Below are 16,718 nucleotides of genomic sequence, written 5' to 3' on the forward strand. Positions count from 1 at the left end.
TGGAGTAACGATATTACCTAAACTTTCTATGCTGTTGTTTTCCTTATCTATTACTGGGAGTATTCTCTATTATCTACATATATTCTTGGTTTGAGTAATACTAATTTCTGTGTATATTCTGTATTTTATTAAGTTACATACAGTTTATCAAAAAGAACTTCACAATTTATTAGGGAAATAATTGTGCATTTACAGAATGTACATAACATTCTCATGTACCACAATGTAGAAAAGCACAAAGTTTACCATATTATGTTTCTACATGACTTCTGTTGGTAACATAGCATAGCATCATCTCTAATGTCACATCAGTAACCACAGCATTCAGTGTCTAGGGTCAACATCATTTGCAGGTAAGATTGTTATGTACATGAAATCTTTCACAAATCTTCACAAAATATTTCCAGTGCTGCAAGGTCTGGTGAAGGAGATGGCCTTGATATGGGGTCTCCATGACAAATGCGCTGACCTGAGAAACCAATGTTGAGGTAGCTTCCCTTGTCTTCATGGCAATGAGGAAGTGGCTTGTCATGCTGTAAGAGCATGTGTCCTTTCTGGTTATCTTCGTGGAATGAGGAACTGTTGGAACATGTCTATGAAAATGAAAATGTTGTGTACATTTTTCCTTTATTGATGATGCAAAACACAAATAACTGTGGGCTAAAACATACATGTCTCAGGAAGGTGACTTTTTGTTTCACCATTTCTTCCAGTTGTGGATGCTGATTTTACCAGAGATGTGCACTCACCACTAAACACCATGGAGTAATTTAATTTCAAAGAACAAAATACATTAACATACAATAGATCTTAATACAAACTAACAAGTACAAAATCCCATTGTGTTAAACAAAACAAAATTATTATTATTTTAATCAAATAAATCTACTTTATATCATAGAACTGTGCATGAAGATTAATAAATACTATAGAGATAAACAAAGATACAGCAACACTATGTATCTTATTGGAAAACCTAAAATATACTAAATAATAATATTTTTTCCTTGTGTGGATAGTTATTACACTATTAAAAAAAGATCAGGCATTGCAACAGATCAATGGCTAACTCGCCAACATAGAAAGTTGCTTCGTGCAATGGAATGTAAATATAATGAAAAATTAATAGTAAAGTAAGTAAGTCTACCAAAATTAAGAAAATTCACGTTGTACAAAGACTATAGAAATAAACACAAAATATGAGAATATTTTTAACTACATCATTATGTTTCGTAGAGACCTACGATAGAGTTACTTAATTTTTTTGTGATTATTAAATAAAAATAATATACTTCCAAATTATAAAAAATATTACTCAAGTGTAGAGATATATTTTCTCCAAGGATGACCCAACTGTACAGTAAATGAATGGAAAGTAAATCCTCAATGGCCAATCACTGCTTTACTGACAAGATGGTCTTTGGATATTGGCCAGGTCATTTCTCCATATGTTTCTAAGATTCCAAGAGCTAACGTCATCACCACCATCCAATCCCTGAAGATGAGAGTGACCTCATCTCTCACAAGTTACAAACCATATCAGGTCCTGACCTGTCACCCCAACAGTCTTTTCTCATTTTTCAGATCAAGAAAAGCTTCAAGAATTATTTCACATTTATTTCATCTTGCATTAAAGTTGTTCACAGTAATGTGTAAATTTTAACGTGTGAAGAGTGCATTGTTTCCAAATAGGGTATTGAGATTTACACTAATCATCTTGAAACTCCTGACAGAATGTTCAGCCATTTTTCTGAAGCCCCTACCAAGTTAATCACACCAAGGTAAATGAAAAATAACAAAATCCATTCATATTTTGCAATACTTTCATTGCACTCTTGACAAGAAGCAGCACTCTTACTATACATACTTTTATTTATTTCCTTTTTAAATAATATAATGAAACATTGCTCTGCATATATCTGTGACGGACTTTTATTGAAGCCCTTTACACAATATGGCATGTTGTATGAGCGCACACCTACTTACATATATGTTATTACATTTAGCACAACCAAAAGGCTTTTTTTTCTCTTTCACGCCTACCCTCAGCATGAACATGTTGTGCATGACTGTTCAGATAATATTTAAAAGGAAACCTCATACCACATGCTTCACATTCAAAAGGTTTTTCAATAACTTTGTTTGCATGCTTGCATATCTTTAAGTGATTTTGAAGACAGGATCTACGATTGAATGTTCTATGACATGAGTTACATGCAAATGGTCTTTCTTTAGTGTGAGTCCTTTTATGCATCTCCAGATAGTTTTTATTACAAAATGTCTTTCCACATTCTTTACACTTGCAACGTTTTTCACCTGTGTGACTTTTCATGTGAATTTTTAGTGCCGACTTTGAATGAAATGACTTTTCACATGTGCATTTATACAATTTTGTTCTTTCAGTATGTGTCTTCTCATGTTCTTTCAACACAAACTTCCTTGTAAATTTTCTTCCACATACTTTGCAAGGGTACAGTACATTGCCTGTGTGTGTGTTCATATGAATAGGCAAAAAGCCTTTGTCTAAAAAACTTGCTCCACAAATATCACAGGAATATCTTTCCCGTGAATCAGAATGTATTTTTAAATGACACTTAAGTATTGACTTACTGCGAAAAATTTTCCCACAAATATTACAAGGAAAATTAACTGTGCCATGCACATTTCGTCGATGACTCTTTAAGATCGCAGAATATTTGAAAGCAGTGGCACATATATCACAAGCATAATCTCTTGTTTGAACGTGTACATCTTTTGTATGATTATAGAGCCTATGCCGTTCTAAAAATGTTTTGTTACACTCGCTGCACTTGTACGATCCTTCTTTTTTCAAATGAACTCGATCCATGTGTCATTTTCTGTCACAATGTTGGGAGAAAAATTGATTGCAAAGTGAACATGAATAAGGCTTCTCTTTTGTGTGATATCGCATGTGGATCTGCAAATATGCCTTTTTTCTGAATACTTTTTGGCACACACTGCAGTGAAATGGCTTGTCACTTGAGTGTGTAATAAGATGGGATCTCAGGGAACATTTGCTCTTACAAGTTTTGCCACAAATGCCACATATACAAGGCCTATGCGTAAAACATGGTGGATGACTCTTCAAATATTTGCGGTTAACAAATGACTTCAGGCAAACTGGGCAAGTGTGTTTCTTCACCCCAGTGTGCCTCCATTGGTGACTATCACACAAACTCTTTGAGGTGAATGATTTTCCACACACTGAGCATGAATATGGTTTGATATTTAAATGAGTTAACAAGTGACTTTCCAGACCAAACTTGTATCTGAATTTATTTTTGCATATGGTACATGAAAAGGGCTTCTCATCTGTATGAATCATCATGTGTCTTCTGCATGTTGATTTACTGCTGAAAGTTCTATCACACAAGCTGCATCTCAGAGGGTCACAGGTGGAGTTGGTTGTTGCTTGATATGGAGAGTAGGATTCTGGTACCAAGTTCTCATCTTCATTGGAACAAGAAACGTAACTGGACACAAGACTTTTCCAATCAACTTCATTGACGAACTCATGTTCAGTTTTCAAATCTTCATTCTGAATAAAGTTCCTAAAAATCAAAAAGGAAGAAAAATTACCCAATGTCTCCAATGCAAACCAAATATGTACAATAATTTTTTTTTAAAGTCTATTTTTATACTTATAAATTTTAACCCATGGAATGTAAAAAGCATTGTCTAGAATTCATGATGGATTATTTAGCATTAGCTCCCAAATATAAAACACCTTGTAGTTTGTGTTCCATAGCAAAGTACAACATCGTAGAGGAAGAACAGAGTTTTATTCTCCGATTCAAAAAGCAAAGGCTAGTGTACTGGGTAGTGGGTCAAAAATCATAGTGATTGGCAGAGAAAACTTTCATGTGGGGCTTATTTCTCTGTGAAAGCATGAAACTGACCAATGAAACATCAGAATCCAGAGTGGACTAATCCCAGTCCATAGTCTAAGCTGTAGCTCTTATCAAGCACCATACTTATACTGTGTCTTGGTCTCGACTTAATTTTCCCGATGTTCTGACCAATGTATGCTTTGTTGTTCTCCCAAGAACACATCACAAAGCTTCAATTCCTATTTTTGATTCCTTTACAACAGGCTTCGGCTACTCATGTGTTCTTGTGGAAGTTTGAAGGTCTCTGTGCACTTTTAGCTTCATGCCTGTACAATGCATTTCAAGGTCTCTTTCCTTGCTGCGTGTAATGAAAAGATATTTGGTTTTTTTGTGTAGATTGGTTATAAATACTATAAATTTTATCAGCCATATTTCTTGTTGTTTAACTAATCTAAATGTATTTCACATAATTTGAAATCTTTGACAAAATCTGTAGTTCCTTACTTCTCCCTCTCACACAGTGGATCACTTTCTGTCAGTTCCAAATCTTTGCCCAGTGTGTGCAAAGAAAGTAGATACTGACGGAAGAAACATGATGAACTTTATTTATATATATAAATATATAAAATCAAAAACGGTAAAAGGAAACGCTCACCGGATAGTAGAAAAATTCAAAATTTTCGCTAACTTCGTAGCATCATCGGTGGGAGGAGAAAGAGACGGAACCGGAAGTTGGGGCCCTGCAAAGTTGCCAGGTTCCCATCAAAGAAGAAGCGGTGCGTAGAAGGATGTGTGGTGAAGGAGTGTTGTGGACCAGGATGTTTTGGAGGTTGGGGCGGGGGGGGGGGGGTGAAAACCACTCTGGGTTTCTTGAAACCAAAAACATATTTCCCGACAAACCCAGAGTGGTTTTCAAACACCCCCCCAACCTCGAAAACATCCTGGTCCACAACACCCCCCTGCCCACAAATGCAACCGCCCGAGGTGCAAGACATGCCCCATCCTCATTACCTCTCACACCCTCCAGGTGCACACGGCCACTGGCAAATTTACCCTCCATCCCAAGGGGACCTGCCATGCCTCAAACGTAATCTACATCCTCACCTGCAACATCTGTGATGATTTTTACCTGGGCGAAACATCTACTGCCCTCAACCTCCGCATCAATAACCACCGCTCCTCCACCCACAACCTGGACTTCACTGTCGCCGTCCACACCAATCACCACAACATCCCTTTCAATGACTGCTTCCGGGTAGCGATCATCCATCTCCTACTCCAACCAGCCAACACCTCTGTTCGCAAAAGATGGGAGAGGGCCTATATATCAGCCATGAGTGCAACCACTCCACCTGGCCTGAACAAGGCCAACCAGTAATGTCCCTACCTTAACCCACCTCATCCCACCCTCCCAACATACCTATCCTTCCATCCCTCCTGACCCATCCTGCCCACTCACAGTTTCCAACGAGCCTGGTGACGAAACTGTTTTTTTCGTTCTACGCACTGCTTCTTCTTCGATGGGGACCTGGCAACTCTGCAGGGCCCCAACTTCCGGTTCAGTCTCTTTCTCCTCACACCGATGACGCTATGAAGTTCGCGAAAATTTTGAATTTTTCTACTGTCCGGTGAGTGTTTCCTTTTACCTTCTTTGATTTTTACTTAGCCCCTTTGGCCCTCCTTGCTTTTATCCATCATATATATATGTATTAAAAAAAAGTTAAACTACCAATTGTGTGTGAATATGGGGAGACCACAATGAGTTCACTGAAGTGTGTGAGTGATACTAGCGTAGAGGAATGATTGATTCTGCTGCAGAGGCACCAGAAGCCAGGACCTGTTCGTTGGATGACATGTCAGGGCAGCCAGCGAGACAGGTGTAACAGGACATCTTTACCCCCTCGGTAAAAATATCGTAGGACAGTTTTATTCAGGGGTAAACTTCTTCCAGGATATTTTCCCCCGTTTCACCACAAAACAACATAATAACGAACTAGTAGTGGTCAGGAAAACTTGATGTAGAATACTCTTACCCCATTTAGCTATGGAATTGCATAATAAGGAGCATTTGGGTAGGATGTAAACTTGTTCTAGTCCCACACCATGGCCATTCAGTCTAAGGCAACATGCTTTGGACTCCGGCTACAGGTTGCATGTAGGTTCGGGTCACCTGGGGAAAGTGTAACAACTTTTCTCCTAAGATTTCCGCCTCTGTATGGGACCAGTGGCCATCAACCATTGTGAGGAAATTCAGGAGCTACTGTCATTAAAACCCACAGCAATGGCTGGTGGTTCGTCGTGCTGACCACACGACACCCGATAACTAGTTGATCTGGCACCTTGGCAGATGGGAGTGAGGCCTGCGGTCGGTAGATATGTCTCGACTCTCACAGGCTGTTGCACCACGGGCTATTTAAACTTGTCACAGGTAATTCTTACCCCTATCACCACACAAGAAAGTAATAATGAACTTGTGGCAGGGGTAAACTTACCCTAGGATATTTTTACCCCCTGTCAGAATAACAAGATTTTGATGTGGAGGTGAATTTGTCCAGGATATATTAACTCTCACTCAGAATGAGAGATCATATAAATTATCATTTTATTATGTATTTTACACGAGAGCACTGAACTAAGCTTATATTACATTTCTTGGATCTGAAGTGAAAGAAAGTAATAATTGGACGGGTTAAAGTTACAGTGGTGTAAGTCACATTATCTTTGTTTTCCAGAAAATAACAAAAGGTACTGTAATAAATTCGGGAACAAAAATATTGTAAATTTATCATTTTAGGGGTGTCACATGAATCCAAATGTAACATAGAGGCTTGAATTGAATGGAATTCGTGCAATGGTTACAATGTTACTGCTGACGAAAATGACTTACACCACTGTGTATGAATAAAGCCAATGACTTACACTAGTGTATTTGTCAACAAAAAGGATATAAAGTGAACTTGAGAACCTCAAACAAAGAATTTATTCTTATTAAAAATAAGTAATTGTTATTACAAATGGACAAAAATCAAAGACTGAATAAATATTCATTCATAATTTTCTTCTGACTCTGGATCCACAGTTTCCACAATTTCCAGTGGACCAAGATCGTCAGGCGGTGTCTCCTCACATTCAAGAGTCGTTCGAAGGGAAAGGAAAAAATCATGTTTCATGTGTTCCAGAAGGTCTATCATGTCCTTCTTTTTTGCTTCTGTAACCAGTCTTCCTCGTGGTTACAGCACATCTTGATGAACGTTCGCTAGACATGATGGTCTACCAGCACTTGCTGGTCATAGATTAAGCACAGAAAATGGCATGTCCTCATTCAGTGTTTCTTTATACAGAAGAGTGCAAAGACAATCTTTCAAAATCCTAATCCATTGGATCTTCAACCAGTTAACGGGGCAATTGTTCTCGTTTTGCTTTCTATGTGTGATACAGTGTTCCAAGTTAGCAACAGATTTGAAGTCGTCACGTCCCATTTTGAGTTCTGCATTTCAGAATAATACTGTACCAGTCATCAGGAGTATAAATCAGTCTATTCTTTGCGTATAATTCAATATATCCAAAATCTGAGTCGTTTGGAAGGTAAGAGTGGCCACTTATCATAAACTTATGATCAACGATTTCCACACAGTTGTCATTGCTCTGTATGATCTTCATCAAGTACAATGGTAACTTCAGGTTACGATTTTGACCTGTACACGCAGCACTGTACATAATAATTTGCTTTGGTGATTAAGCTTTTGATTCAAGATGTTTGATAATGCAGGAACCAACTTCTTGTGACCCGGGAGAAACAACGATCTCATCCCAGCAGTACATAAAGCCAGCACCTGTTCCAAGTTCATGGCATCCCAAATTGTAAGTATATATGTTCCGCTTGTAGTATGCAACAGATACTTGGAAAGGAAGAGATTTTCTTAGGTCAAACATCACAGCATAGACAGAATCGTCTTCACACGCCTTCACTGCATCCTTGTTTCTCTCTTGTCATGCTTTTTCTGCTTTTCTAAGATGGAGTTCTTTTTCCATGTTTAGTTGTCGAATGAGCTCCTTATTTTCAAAAGCTTTAAGTTTTATGTCATAGGCATCACATTTACTACAGGTATCTTTCAGTGGTCTGTGGAAATGCAAGTTGAACTCATTATTAAAGGTTCGACGATAGACAGCTTCAGAAAAAGAATCAATATTTTTTCCTCTGCACTTTCCTTTATACTGGTCGTACATTGCACGTACATTCATTTCGGCTGATAGAAATTTTCTGTTGGGATTCTCAGTTCTGGTATAGTGCGACTGATAGCATGGAAATGAGCTAATATGGTCATGCACCTCTTTCATTACTAAGTCCGGTGTCTTATGTTTTTGGAAATGGCATCCTCGACCATCAGATCCTAGTTGCTGACCACCTCTTATTTTTTTTATTGTCCTTGTCATCCACCCATCCGAAACTTGTAAGGTTTTCAAGAAAAACGCTTTACAAACTATGACGTTGTTACCTCCAACTTGAAATCTATAAATGTTTGTAACCGATTTTGGATTTCTTGATGAACTATGAGGGCGTCTTACATTAGGTTCTTTTTGGGTGATCAAACCACATAAAAACCCATTTTGCTCACCAAAGGTACTCATGTTCCAGAATGAATTAAAAATATAATTCCTTGCTGTTTCTGGTACACTATCCACACACTTATTCTTACATTTACTATCATAGTTTTGAAACACCTTACCTTCCACTTCTTTCCCTCTAGAAGAGATGTATGGCAAGCCTGAATTTCAGGCTTTCTTTCGCTTCTCAGCTTTAGTACCATGCTCCTGTCTTTTCCTTGTCCTCTTCAGTCTTTTGTTTTCCTGATGTTCAGATGATGGGCCAGCAGTAGGAAATGGGCCGGGATGGGGTCTGCCGACTGGTGCATTATCATCTTCTTCTGAAACAACTATGTTATTTATACACATACTACCTTACCACTCTTACTATGTATACACACTTTTAACTACTTACCTTTTCAACACTATTTTTTATAACACACGTTTATCTGCCAAACATTGGTATGGAGGAAACTTACCTTCTGTTTCTGGCGAACTCTCTCCCGACTAAAGCTTCCATTCATCACTGGTCTCAAGATAGTCTAATGGATCTTGAATACTTTCTTCAGAATTCATTGTTTTGTATAGCAGTCCCACGCAGAAGTGTGGAGTCATTTGGCACTCGGGAAGCGTTTACAAACACAGTGGTGTAAGTCTGACTTACACCACTTTGCTGATCAACGCAACAGCTGTTTCCTTTATCAATAGAACTTCCACTGCCATCTGTTGCCAGTTGAATGAAGCTCTGACTTCCTTCACTTGTTTTGTTAACAGATTGACTTATCTAGATCTGGTTTCGGTGTGTAAATTTAACCCATCCAATTCTTTTCCCACAATTGATGCATGCGTCACTTCAGATCCAAGAAATGTAACATAAGCTTAGTTCAGCGCTCTCGTGTAAAATAAATACTTCTCCTATATGAAGAAATTAGAATGTAGAAATGCTCATGAATGTCGTCGCAGATCAAGCTGTCCATTTTCCCACAATTGACGCATGCACAACATGCGTTCACGAGACGCCTCTGGATTAACGTAATAAAATTTGGAAGGAAAATGGCTGCGCACTGTAGGGCCCAGTCCATTTATAGTAACAACCCTTAAACAAAAGTGCAACATCCTTAGGCGGCCGGAAGCAATACATTTGAATACCTGAAGTACAGTATCATCCACGAGATGAAAATTAAAAAGAAACCCCAAAATGAAATATCTGCTTCCATGAATTTTTATTCAAGTTAATAAAAAAAACTAGGTTCTAAGAAAGTAAACGGATAGAAAATTGTGCCCTTGTTTGCGGCTAGCAATTATTATGGAACCTTACATAGGAGGGTACAGAATACAGGCTGTCAAGCAGAATACTCGATTCTGTCGATCGAAATTTGAGTCCGGAATTCATGAATACTTAAGTGGAACGTGACTTTCTCAGGCACATGCGAGGTCCGAAGTCTACTGGCGACGTTTCATGCGCAACTTGTCTTGAGAAATTTTTCGTTCTTAGGAGTTGAAAAACGACGGATTGTAAACCAGAGCGTTAGTGCTGGCAACACTGGGAGGTGATTGGAAGTGGAGCAAAGGTCAGTTACTGAGAGAAGCAGCTCAGAGAAAGAACGGGTGAAATAACGGCAATCCTGCTGATGTGCAAAGAGGGGGACGTGTCGATGTATCACCGTTGAGCTAAGCGAGACGTTACTCGGCCAATGGGTCACATGGGACCCATAGAAAATATAGGCGTAGTCGGCTGATTAAAAAGTTAATGTGCTTTTAGCACCTTTATACTTGTATGTGAGGTTGTAAATGCTGACAGATGTTTAGATAAAACTTTGAAATGTCATGTGGAAGAAAACCCACCCACCCAGGACCCCCCTCCCCCAACTCCAAAGTTACGTATGGAAGCTGGCGCGAATTTTAAATTTGTACACTTATTTGACCAAAAATGTTGTAATTCTTAGACTATTTGACCAATCTACTTTGGGTAACTTTTGTGTTTCAGCTAAAACATCAGGGCATGCAACCGGGCAGGAATAAAAATGACAAAGGCAATAAGAGGGGTTGGGTGGGCCGCGGCCCCCAAATTTGAATGAAAAAATCATAAAAATGGGGAGTTTGCCCCCTCTTCCCCTGCTATTTTTGGAAGGGGACGCAAACTTTAGCCTTATTTTCAAAGAATGGTTCTTTCTCAACCTAATGAAAGTCATTTCATGTTCTTGGGTGCATTACATTATAGAATATGTGAAAAAACTTCCCATATTTATGATTTTTTCATTGAAAGTTGGGGGCCGCGGCCCACTCAACCTCTCTTATTGGCTTTCGCGTTTTGATTTCTGCACGGTTGCATGCCCCGTTATTCAAGCTGCATAACAAAAGTTACCCGAAGTAGATTGGTCAAATAGTCTACGAGTTATAACATTTTTTGTCAAATAAGTGTACGAATTTAAAATTCACGCCAAAAGGCCTTGGCGAAACCGAAAAAAAGTTATAACTCGTACACTGTTTGACCAATCTACTTCAGATAACTTTTGTTTTGCAACTAAAACATCAGGGCATGCAACCGTGCAAGAATCAAAACGACAAAGCTAATAAGAGAGGTTGGGTGGTCCGAGGCGCCCAATTTTCAATGAGAAAATCATAGAAATGGGGAATTTGCCCCTTTTTCCGCGTTATTTTGGGAAGGAGAGGTAAACTTTAGCCTTATTTTCAAAGAATGGTCCTTTCTCAACCGAATGAAAGTCATTTCATGTTCCTGGGTACATTACATTATCGAATATGTGAAAAACTCACCATTTTTAGGATTTTTTCATTGAAAGTTGGGGGACGTGGCCCACTTAACCCCTCTTATTGGCTTTGGCGTTTTGTTTCTGTACGGTTGCATGCCCTGATGTTCGAGCTGCAAAACAAAAGTTACCCGAAGTAGATTACTCAAATAGTCTCTGAGATATAACGTTTTTCTGAAATAAGTGTAAAATTTAAAAATCGCGCGCAAAGGTGGCAGCCAGAGAGATGTTACTTCAGAAAACTCGCTCGGCAGTCTAAAGGTTAAAAAATGGTAATAGATTGCACTGGCAACCTTGGTTCGGTAGACTGTTGCTCCGGTCAAAGTTCATATTTTCCACGGCTGCTAAGGATCGGCCATCGCGAAAAGCAAGTGGTGAGGTTTCCCGTGCACGATACCTGTGGGGTGTGCGATGGAAGGGAGGGGGGAATGTGTGCGGAGAAAATGTGCAGGGGAACAAACGAACGTACTTCGAAAAATGTTTCGTTCTTGAGAGCGAGCTGGGACGGCGGGCGCTCCCGGCGTGAATTTCAATGGAGATGCCTCCTGATTACCAACACAGGGTAGAGAAAATTCAGCAGAATTTCAGACGCCGTTCAATGCAGTTCTAAGTCACCATGCCTGTTGTGATGAACAAACACCATCCCTGTTTCCTGAGTCAAGCATAAACAGGTTTAAAATAGGAACAGGTCATCATACGAGAGATGGGCGATAAATGAAATAGGCCTTTCCCCCGCTTGGGGAATGTAAAACGGCGGTGGTAAAGCCAGGACCTCGTCCTGCACGCAAGCATTCGCGGGAGGGTGGATCACATTGACATAGGCACATGGAGCATGGTGTTGAGTATGCACTTCCAGCTCCGAGAGCGCACTGACTTGGGATAGTACGCTAATATGTATGGTTGCATTTACTATGGTAAAACCTACGTTTTCATAAGTGTGATAAGTATTAATGCTATTTTCGCTTATTATATTGGTCATAGTAATATGAGCTGCAACATGAGACTGTGCGAAAGCGGTTCGTGAGCGAGAAACGATGAAGCAGGCAGCTTATGAGTAAAAACAAACAAATCGCTATTAACGAGATAAAGATGATAGTGCCAAACTATAGTGATAAGTAAGTGCTTAACGAATTATTTCTTTAAAACTTAACTTTGCACCGTTGAGAAAAACAAAGTTAAAACTGTTATGATACAAGTAACGCCATATTATAGGCAGGGGTTTATCCAGGATTTTCCCCTTGGGGGGTGTTGGAAACTTTTGAAAGGGTGTAAGTTTGGGAATGTTAAGTGCATATTTTGGACAATTTTAAAATGTTTGCCCTAATTCAATTTGTTCATAGATGTTTCCCCCTCCCTTCCCGTCACGTAACATTTCAGAAGAAAAAAGATGTCAAATGCTGGAAAAGATGGAAAATATATTTTTGTGGCAATGTTAATATTTCAGTCTACAGTTCAGTACTTGATTTAATCAATCGTTAGACAAACACAAGAGATGACATTGAAAAATACAAAATTTAAACATATTATTACCAGGGATCATTTCATGCAATTCTTAAGCTAGTTATAATGAAATTAGGAACATTTGCGCAATATTTTTTTTACTGTATTTGTATGGTTCTTTTCGTAGGTGTAACTCAGATACTATCTTGGGGGATTACAAATTCATCGATGAAATATCAGTGATAATGCATTGCATGGGTGCAAATTGATAATGCATATTATTAATTAAACATAGTAACAATACTTTCATTTCACAGTATACCACAATGTGTACTCTTTAAAATCTTGCTTTGCTCTTTCGGTGTCCTCTTTCCCTCAGCACATGCCCCCTACCCCCTCCTGTTCTATACCGCGTTTGGTAGAACCTGTCCCGTTTCCCGCGCTAGGGAGCACTCTACAGTTTCGGTGCCAATGAGAAACGAGGAAAAAATCGTCTGCTGGGCAGCGAGAAGCGAATGGAAGCCAGAAGAGAGGCGCTTACGTAGACGCTGTTGTGACGTTGCGTATTTTAATTGGCTGCCTGGCTTTGACTTTCCCCAGCACGGAGAAAAGGGAGCGACCAGCTAGCGCGGGAACCGGGACAGGTTGTAACAAACGCGGTATAGTTTCAGTTAGAAAATATGTATATATATATAATTTTAATAGTTCTATGTTGCGAGTGAGTTCCAAATGCTGCTGGTGTTTTCAAATATGTTTAAACAATGATTCACAAACTGAAATAAAATAATTAAACTCTATATAGAGCATGGCCATGAAGACTTTAAAATATAGTGGGAAGTTGAGATGCACGTTTGATAAACACCTGGGCCCTCCCACATGGCGCAGTGGTAGCGTTGTCGCCTTGTAATCAAGGGGTCCCAGGTTTGATACTCGGAGGAGGCTCATAGTGGTTTGGATCCCACTTTAAACTGTAAGTCCTGTCCCGATTAGCCTTATTGTGCATAAAGTGGACTTAAAACACAAACTCAATCAATCAATCAATTGATAGACACCTGGTATTGGTTTTGAATGAAATTGGTCAAAGAATTTCATACTGAAGTCTTTTTACCCTTACTAAACATTGGAAAATATGCTTGGTGCTGTTGAGAGTTTATCTTTCAAATACTGAATGAGAGACTCTAGGGAATTGTGCCTCTTTGCCTTAAAAGAAAACTAAATAACATGTGCAAATAAACGCATGCCATGTTAGCTGCAAAGGGAAGGCAAGGAATTTTCACTTCTAATTTGAGGTAATGCTTTATTTTAAATTATTTAAAAATTGAATAGCATTTATTTCACTTTCCAACACAAAGAGCACAATGCAACAAGCGATTTTTTCAACATTTTCCAGCAGGCAGTGGCAAGCACCGTCGTGCCCCACTGGTGCGCCTATGGTCAGATATAAATTTGGGACTTAATGCAAATAAAATTTCTTTTTATGTTTGATTCCTTATACTTCCTTTGCTTCCTCTGAAAAGTTGGAAAAAAAAATAATATTTCATTATGTCAGGGAACAGACTAGATAAAAAGAGGAAGACAATTTTTACTAAATCTACATCTTTGCAAACTGACAGTAACTTTAATAGGGTGCCAGTAATTTCACAGGGCACTACGAAGTTAACGCTTTTCTATTTATATCTGTTTTGCTTGTTCGGCAACCCATGCCCATTTGTCCTTTGCACCCAGGCAAACCCAGCATGACCTCCCTTCCCTTTTACAACTCTCTTTCTAATTTCTTATAATATATTATTTCTTTTATAAAAGTTAAAAACCTCTTAGGGCCACAAAAATTGTCACACACATCAACTATAGACGTGAATGAATCACTTAGGTTCTTCATGAAATACTTGCTGCTTTATATCAAATACTCGGTCAGTAAATTTTATATTGGTACTTTATGAATGGTTGGCTGATTTGGGGTTTTAAGTCCACTTTATGCACAGTAAGGCTAATCGGAACTGGACCTACAGTTCAAAGTGGGATCCGAACCACTATGTTCCTCCGCCAGGTATCGAACCCAGAGGTACTTTATGAATATCCGTTGGAAGAAATTATACCTACATATAGTGTCACTGCATTTCAACTTGCCACTTTCGGTTTCTTTCTGTCTGGTTTCAATTTTTCTATCTTCTTCAGCCAATTTTGCAGTAAAGTTTTAGACATTGTTACACTAAGTAGAATGACAACACATGAACTGAGATGCTACACAGAGACTGATCTAAGGCATTTGACTGTTCTTTTCTCTACCAGTCCAAAATAATCCATCTCACCCAAGTTACAGAAAATAGTGTTGCTAACTATAGTAACACAATTCACTACAAAAGTCAAACCTGTATCTTTGAATTTCTTCCCTTACTTTTATCGTACATTTTTCACATGAAAGAATCATGGACGTCCGCAGGATTTTTTTCCAGGAAGAGACAAGGAACATATCTTTTTCCAGGGGGAGCAAACAAGGGACATTTTCTCCAATAATAGTATTGTTCCCTCAAAAAATATTGCTTAAATTTGAATTTATCACATTCATGCAATAATTAATGCATATTACTATGGCTGAAATGAAATTATATGTGAAAAATATATAATTTCTGGTTGACTTTAATTTTCCGGGGGACGGGAAAGTCGCCCATGGAGAGAATTGAAAGGAAAATGAAACAAAATGTAAATTTCATTGACTCAGGGGTTGAATTTACAAACCTTTAAGAAATATTTATTTAGGTATACAAACGCTGAACTGTCAACACTGTGTGTGGTATGTGTTTCCTGGAAGGAGGGCGAGAGGTCAGTTTGACATTTTCCAGATGGCAGTGTCCCTTCCCTAGCGAAGCATTGTCAAGGGAGCTGGTGTTTCCAGGAAATCACCATGCTGAACATTCCACCCTCCTTTTTTGACACTTTGGTTGTAGTTGATCGAAAGGTCCATTGGACTTCACTTCTTGTAGAGCTACAAATAGTTCCTTTATGTTGAAGTATTGTCATTCTATTGTTGATATAAAAATCCATATTTACACCCCCTCCCTGCAGGGAGGGTGTTCCACTTTTCTGCTTGGGGGGTGTTCGTCAAAATTTGGGAGGGTGTTGGGGGTGTTAGGGGTGTGTGGATAATTTATAGGTATATTCTGTAAGTAACTATATACTTATTGAAGTGTGGGAGCAAGCCACAACTCTTCTGACTAAACGGGATAATAATAATCTATCCGTCGCTTAATTACTTAATGAAGCAGACTTCGCTTCATGCACCGATTTATTTATTCATTGTCTCTTCATTGGCGCAGCACCTTTATATATAATCACTAGAGCCCGGAAGTTCAGGCATTTATTTTCGTTAAAATAGGCAGGCAAAAAGGCATTTATAATGTGGAAAATAGGCACTAAAAATGAAAAAAAGGCAAAATAAACAGGAAAAAAAAGGCACATTTCGAAGTCGCTTACTTTTATCTATAATTTCTGGCAAAATGTTAAAAACTAGATTGGGAAGAGCATTTCAATTTTCACCAAATTCATGCACGTAACCATGTAACTTACCACTTAATGGCACACTAAATTTCGGCATGATGACAACTACAAATCCTTTCCCTCCAAAGTGCAGAACTAAACTAAAGATAGAGGACTTGATTTTGGAATCCATGCAACGGCCCTTGGGCATTAGTGCTGTTTCTTGTCAATAATGTCCTGACACGGACGCTGGACGTGATGACGTAATTGTGCAGATGTTCTGCAACAGGTTTTCAGCAGTCAATCATGCACAAGGAAATGTTAACCGAAAGGCAATATCCTAACTCAGCATGAAATACTTTTTTCTCACACTTTTCTCCTTCAGCAATGTTAAAACATGCGTGAGTTCAGTATTACTTAAATAAGGCGAAAATTATTCACATAATAAACGGAAGAAAATAAATACCAACAACGTTTTTTGGGAGAAAAATAATTTATATACACACTCTTTTTTAAAAAAATGGTCCAATTTTATTGAAAAAGGCAAAAAAAGGCATTATAATTAAAAATAGGCAGTGGGGTCCCAAATAGGCAAAATAGG

Source organism: Lepisma saccharinum, chromosome 19 (assembly GCF_977018435.1).
Source record: "Lepisma saccharinum chromosome 19, izLepSacc3.1, whole genome shotgun sequence".
NCBI classification, from domain to species: Eukaryota; Metazoa; Arthropoda; class Insecta; order Zygentoma; family Lepismatidae; genus Lepisma; species Lepisma saccharinum.